An 8,505-nucleotide genomic window follows, 5' to 3' on the forward strand; every position below is an offset into this window, starting at 1 on the left:
AGTGGTACCTTAAAGAATCCCATGCCTCCCTTGGCCAGACTCTCTCCAAAGTCTCTGGGTGGTCTGTTATTAATGATCAGAGAACTACCTTAAAGACGGTCTGTTATTAATGATCAGAGAACTACAGTGGTACCTTAAAGAATCCCATGCCTCCCTTGGCCAGACTCTCTCCAAAGTCTCTGGGTGGTCTGTTATTAATGATCAGAGAACTACCTTAAAGACGGTCTGTTATTAATGATCAGAGAACTACAGTGGTACCTTAAAGAATCCCATGCCTCCCTTGGCCAGACTCTCTCCAAAGTCTCTGGGTGGTCTGTTATTAATGATCAGAGAACTACCTTAAAGACGGTCTGTTATTAATGATCAGAGAACTACCTTAAAGACGGTCTGTTATTAGTGATCAGAGAACTACCTTAAAGACGGTCTGTTATTAATGATCAGAGAACTACAGTGTTATTAATGATCAGCCTCCTTGGAACTACCTCAAAGTCTCGGTCTGTTATTAATGATCAGAGAACTACAGTGGTACCTTAAAGAATCCCATGCCTCCCTTGGCCAGACTCTCTCCAAAGTCTCTGGGTGGTCTGTTATTAATGATCAGAGAACTACCTTAAAGACGGTCTGTTATTAATGATCAGAGAACTACAGTGGTACCTTAAAGACATGCCTCCCTGGCCAGACTCTCTCCAAAGTCTCTGGGTGGTCATGTCAGAGAACTACCTTAAAGACGGTCTGTTATTAATGATCAGAGAACTACCTTAAAGACGGTCTGTTATTAGTGATCAGAGAACTACCTTAAAGACGGTCTGTTATTAATGATCAGAGAACTACAGTGGTACCTTAAAGAATCCCATGCCTCCCTTGGCCAGACTCTCTCCAAAGTCTCTGGGTGGTCTGTTATTAATGATCAGAGACTACTACGGTCTGTTATTAATGATCAGAGAACTAAAGACGGTCTGTTATTAATGATCAGAGAACTACAGTGGTACCTTAAAGAATCCCATGCCTCCTTGGCCAGACTCTCTCAAAGTCTCTGGGTGGTCTGTTATTAATGATCAGAGAACTACAGTGGTACCTTAAAGAATCCCATGCCTCCCTTGGCCAGACTCTCTCCAAAGTCTCTGGGTGGTCTGTTCATCTCCTCCCGTCTTTTTGCTGGTACTCTTTATCCATGGTGATGGCAGCCAGTCCTTTACCCACTGACCCGTAATACGGGACACCATGCCTGCAGCGCCACCTGGTGGGGAGGAGAGAGAAGACGATTCAGATATACTCAGGCTGCTGAGGGGGACGGCTCATGTGGCGTCGGAGACGACATCAAACACATGGAAACCATGGATTTGACCCCGGTCCACTGATTCCACTCCAGCCATTACCACGAACCCCGTCCTCCCCAATTAAAGTGCCACCAACCTCCTGTGGTAAACATACAAGAGTACACACACACACACACACACACTTACCGACAGTGTGACCCAGTAGACTGCGTACTCCGATCACAAAGCCCTCAGCGAACTCCTCAGGTCCCTGAACCGCTCCCTATAACACAACACCACCAAGGAATGTCAAGAGTCACTACAGAGGTACTGCTGTTGAACACTACAGACCCAACCATCTAGATAACCTCACTACAGACCTAACCATCTAGATAACCTCACTACAGACCTCACCATCTAGATAACCTCACTACAGACCTCACTACAGACCTAACCATCTAGATAACCTCACTACAGACCTCACCATCTAGATAACCTCACTACAGACCTAACCATCTAGATAACCTCACTACAGACCTCACCATCTAGATAACCTCACTACAGACCTCACTACAGACCTAACCATCTAGATAACCCCACTACAGACCTCACTACAGACCCAACCATCTAGATAACCTCACTACAGACCTAACCATCTAGATAACCTCACTACAGACCTCACTACAGACCTCACCATCTAGATAACCTCACCACAGACCTAACCATCTAGATAACCTCACTACAGACCCAACCATCTAGATGACCTCACTACAGACCTAACCATCTAGATAACCTCACTACAGACCTCACTACAGACCTAACCATCTAGATAACCTCACTACAGACCTCACTACAGACCTAACCATCTAGATAACCTCACTACAGACCTAACCATCTAGATAACCTCACTACAGACCTCACTACAGACATAACCATCTAGATATCTCACTACAGACCTCACTACAGACCTAACCATCTAGATAACCTCACTACAGACCTCACTACAGACCTAACCATCTAGATAACCTCACTACAGACCCAACCATCTAGATAACCTCACTACAGACCTAACCATCTAGATAACCTCACTACAGACCTCACTACAGACCTAACCATCTAGATAACCTCACTACAGACCTCACTACAGACCTAACCATCTAGATAACCTCACTACAGACCCAACCATCTAGATAACCTCACTACAGACCTAAACATCTAGATAACCTCACTACAGACCTAACCATCTAGATAACCTCACTACAGACCTCACTACAGACCTCACCATCTAGATAACCTCACTACAGACCTCACTACAGACCTAACCATCTAGATAACCTCACTACAGACCTAACCATCTAGATAACCTCACTACAGACCTCACTACAGACCTAACCATCTAGATAACCTCACTACAGACCTAACCATCTAGATAACCTCACTACAGACCCCACCATCTAGATAACCTCACTACAGACCTCACTACAGACCTAACCATCTAGATAACCTCACTACAGACCTCACTACAGACCTAACCATCTAGATAACCTCACTACAGACCCCACTACAGACCCCACTACAGACCCCACTACAGACCTAACCATCTAGATAACCTCACTACAGACCTCACTACAGACCTCACTACAGACCTAACCATCTAGATAACCTCACTACAGACCCCACTACAGACCTAACCATCTAGATAACCTCACTACAGACCTAACCATCTAGATAACCTCACTACAGACCTCACCATCTAGATAACCCCACTACAGACCTCACTACAGACCTAACCATCTAGATAACCTCACTACAGACCTAACCATCTAGATGACCTCACTACAGACCTCACTACAGACCTAACCATCTAGATAACCTCACTACAGACCTAACCATCTAGATAACCTCACTACAGACCTAACCATCTAGATAACCTCACTACAGACCTAACCATCTAGATAACCTCACTACAGACCTCACTACAGACCTCACTACAGACCTAACCATCTAGATAACCTCACTACAGACCTAACCATCTAGATAACCTCACTACAGACCTAACCATCTAGATAACCTCACTACAGACCTCACTACAGACCTAACCATCTAGATAACCTCACTACAGACCCCACCATCTAGATGACCTCACTACAGACCTCACCATCTAGATAACCCCACTACAGACCTCACTACAGACCTAACCATCTAGATAACCTCACTACAGACCTAACCATCTAGATAACCTCACTACAGACCTCACCATCTAGATAACCCCACTACAGACCTCACTACAGACCTAACCATCTAGATAACCTCACTACAGACCTAACCATCTAGATAACCTCACTACAGACCCAACCATCTAGATAACCTCACTACAGACCTCACTACAGACCTAACCATCTAGATAACCTCACTACAGACCTAACCATCTAGATAACCTCACTACAGACCCAACCATCTAGATAACCTCACTACAGACCTCACTACAGACCTAACCATCTAGATAACCTCACTACAGACCCCACTACAGACCCAACCATCTAGATAACCTCACTACAGACCTCACTACAGACCTAACCATCTAGATAACCTCACTACAGACCTCACTACAGACCTAACCATCTAGATAACCTCACTACAGACCCAACCATCTAGATAACCTCACTACAGACCTAACCATCTAGATAACCTCACTACAGACCTAACCATCTAGATAACCTCACTACAGACCCAACCATCTAGATAACCTCACTACAGACCTAACCATCTAGATAACCTCACTACAGACCTAACCATCTAGATAACCTCACTACAGACCTAACCATCTAGATAACCTCACTACAGACCTCACTACAGACCTCACTACAGACCTAACCATCTAGATAACCTCACTACAGACCTCACTACAGACCCAACCATCTAGATGATCTCACTACAGACCTCACTACAGACCTAACCATCTAGATAACCTCACTACAGACCTAACCATCTAGATAACCTCACTACAGACCCAACCATCTAGATGACCTCACTACAGACCTCACTACAGACCCAACCATCTAGATGACCTCACTACAGACCTCACCATCTAGATAATCCCACTACAGACCTCACTACAGACCTAACCATCTAGATATCTCACTACAGACCTCACTACAGACCCAACCATCTAGATAACCTCACTACAGACCTAACCATCTAGATAACCTCACTACAGACCTAACCATCTAGATAACCCCACTACAGACCTCACTACAGACCTAACCATCTAGATGACCTCACTACAGACCTCACTACAGACCTAACCATCTAGATAACCTCACTACAGACCTAACCATCTAGATGACCTCACTACAGACCTCACCATCTAGATAATCCCACTACAGGCCTCACTACAGACCTAACCATCTAGATAACCTCACTACAGACCTAACCATCTAGATAACCTCACTACAGACCTCACTACAGACCCAACCATCTAGATGACCTCACTACAGACCTCACCATCTAGATAACCTCACTACAGACCTCACTACAGACCTAACCATCTAGATAACCTCACTACAGACCTAACCATCTAGATAACCTCACTACAGACCTCACCATCTAGATAACCTCACTACAGACCTAACCATCTAGATAACCTCACTACAGACCTAACCATCTAGATAACCTCACTACAGACCTCACCATCTAGATAACCTCACTACAGACCTAACCATCTAGATAACCTCACTACAGACCTCACCATCTAGATAACCTCACTACAGACCCAACCATCTAGATAACCTCACTACAGACCTCACTACAGACCCAACCATCTAGATAACCCCACTACAGACCTCGCTACAGACCTAACCATCTAGATAACCCCACTACAGACCTCGCTACAGACCTAACCATCTAGATAACCTCACTACAGACCTAACCATCTAGATAACCTCACTACAGACCTCACCATCTAGATAACCTCACTACAGACCCAACCATCTAGATAACCTCACTACAGACCTAACCATCTAGATAACCTCACTACAGACCTAACCATCTAGATAACCTCACTACAGACCTCACTACAGACCCAACCATCTAGATAACCTCACTACAGACCTCACTACAGACCTAACCATCTAGATAACCTCACTACAGACCTAACCATCTAGATAACCTCACTACAGACCTCACCATCTAGATAACCTCACTACAGACCTCACTACAGACCTAACCATCTAGATGACCTCACTACAGACCTCACCATCTAGATAACCTCACTACAGACCTCACTACAGACCTAACCATCTAGATGACCTCACTACAGACCTAACCATCTAGATAACCTCACTACAGACCTAACCATCTAGATAACCTCACTACAGACCCCACCATCTAGATAACCTCACTACAGACCTCACTACAGACCTAAACATCTAGATAACCTCACTACAGACCTCACTACAGACCTAACCATCTAGATAACCTCACTACAGACCTCACTACAGACCCAACCATCTAGATGACCTCACTACAGACCTCACCATCTAGATAACCTCACTACAGACCTCACTACAGACCCAACCATCTAGATAACCTCACTACAGACCTCACTACAGACCCAACCATCTAGATGACCTCACTACAGACCTCACCATCTAGATAACCTCACTACAGACCTCACTACAGACCCAACCATCTAGATAACCTCACTACAGACCCCACTACAGACCCCACTACAGACCTCACTACAGACCTAACCATCTAGATAACCTCACTACAGACCTCACTACAGACCCAACCATCTAGATAACCTCACTACAGACCTAACCATCTAGATAACCCCACTACAGACCCCACTACAGACCTAACCATCTAGATAACCTCACTACAGACCTAACCATCTAGATAACCTCACTACAGACCTCACTACAGACCTAACCATCTAGATAACCTCACTACAGACCTAACCATCTAGATAACCTCACTACAGACCTCACTACAGACCTCACTACAGACCTAACCATCTAGATAACCTCACTACAGACCCCACTACAGACCCAACCATCTAGATAACCTCACTACAGACCTCACCATCTAGATAACCTCACTACAGACCCAACCATCTAGATAACCTCACTACAGACCTAACCATCTAGATAACCTCACTACAGACCTAACCATCTAGATAACCTCACTACAGACCTCACCATCTAGATAACCCCACTACAGACATAACCATCTAGATAACCTCACTACAGACCTAACCATCTAGATAACCTCACTACAGACCTCACTACAGACCTAACCATCTAGATAACCTCACTACAGACCTAACCATCTAGATAACCTCACTACAGACCTCACCATCTAGATAACCTCACTACAGACCCAACCATCTAGATAACCTCACTACAGACCTCACTACAGACCTAACCATCTAGATGACCTCACTACAGACCTAACCATCTAGATAACCTCACTACAGACCTCACCATCTAGATAACCTCACTACAGACCTCACTACAGACCCAACCATCTAGATAACCTCACTACAGACATAACCATCTAGATAACCTCACTACAGACCTAACCATCTAGATAACCTCACTACAGACCCAACCATCTAGATAACCTCACTACAGACCTAACCATCTAGATAACCTCACTACAGACCCCACTACAGACCCCACTACAGACCCAACCATCTAGATAACCTCACTACAGACCCCACTACAGACCCCACTACAGACCCAACCATCTAGATAACCTCACTACAGACCCCACTACAGACCCCACTACAGACCCAACCATCTAGATAACCTCACTACAGACCCAACCATCTAGATAACCTCACTACAGACCTAACCATCTAGATAACCTCACTACAGACCCCACTACAGACCCCACTACAGACCCAACCATCTAGATAACCTCACTACAGACCCCACTACAGACCCCACTACAGACCCAACCATCTAGATAACCTCACTACAGACCCCACTACAGACCCCACTACAGACCCAACCATCTAGATAACCTCACTACAGACCTCACTACAGACCTCACCATCTAGATAACCTCACTACAGACCTAACCATCTAGATAACCTCACTACAGACCCAACCATCTAGATAACCTCACTACAGACCTCACTACAGACCTAACCATCTAGATAACCTAACCATCTAGATAACCTAACCATCTAGATAACCTCACTACAGACCTCACTACAGACCTCACCATCTAGATAACCTCACTACAGACCTAACCATCTAGATAACCTCACTACAGACCCAACCATCTAGATAACCTCACTACAGACCTCACTACAGACCTAACCATCTAGATAACCTAACCATCTAGATAACCTCACTACAGACCCCACTACAGACCCAACCATCTAGATAACCTCACTACAGACCCCACTACAGACCTAACCATCTAGATAACCTAACCATCTAGATAACCTCACTACAGACCCCACTACAGACCTCACTACAGACCTAACCATCTAGATAACCTCACTACAGACCTCACTACAGACCTCACCATCTAGATAACCTCACTACAGACCTAACCATCTAGATAACCTCACTACAGACCTAACCATCTAGATAACCTCACTACAGACCTAACCATCTAGATGACCTCACTACAGACCTAACCATCTAGATAACCTCACTACAGACCTAACCATCTAGATAACCTCACTACAGACCTCACCATCTAGATAACCTCACTACAGACCTCACTACAGACCTAACCATCTAGATAACCTCACTACAGACCTCACCATCTAGATAACCTCACTACAGACCTCACTACAGACCTAACCATCTAGATAACCTCACTACAGACCTCACCATCTAGATAACCTCACTACAGACCCAACCATCTAGATAACCTCACTACAGACCTCACTACAGACCTAACCATCTAGATGACCTCACTACAGACCTAACCATCTAGATAACCTCACTACAGACCTCACCATCTAGATAACCTCACTACAGACCTCACTACAGACCCAACCATCTAGATAACCTCACTACAGACATAACCATCTAGATAACCTCACTACAGACCTAACCATCTAGATAACCTCACTACAGACCCAACCATCTAGATAACCTCACTACAGACCCAACCATCTAGATAACCTCACTACAGACCTAACCATCTAGATAACCTCACTACAGACCTCACTACAGACCTAACCATCTAGATAACCTCACTACAGACCTAACCATCTAGA

The 8,505-nt window shown here is 44.8% G+C and overlaps 1 protein-coding gene across 1 annotated transcript in view; it reads right to left on the minus strand.

The window, feature by feature from the left end:
* Window positions 1-1,149: 1,149 nt before the first annotated feature.
* LOC124027500 (vacuolar protein sorting-associated protein 13C-like) overlaps window positions 1,150-8,505 on the minus strand; it is a 31,703-nt gene continuing 24,347 nt past the window's right edge. The window contains exons 12-13 of the mRNA XM_046339914.1: window positions 1,464-1,539; window positions 1,150-1,237 (exon numbers count right to left, since the gene is read on the minus strand). The gene's annotated coding sequence lies outside the window, so the exon portion shown is untranslated. The remainder of the gene's footprint in view (window positions 1,238-1,463; window positions 1,540-8,505) is intronic.

Source organism: Oncorhynchus gorbuscha, unplaced genomic scaffold (assembly GCF_021184085.1).
Source record: "Oncorhynchus gorbuscha isolate QuinsamMale2020 ecotype Even-year unplaced genomic scaffold, OgorEven_v1.0 Un_scaffold_3304, whole genome shotgun sequence".
NCBI lineage: Eukaryota > Metazoa > Chordata > Actinopteri > Salmoniformes > Salmonidae > Oncorhynchus > Oncorhynchus gorbuscha.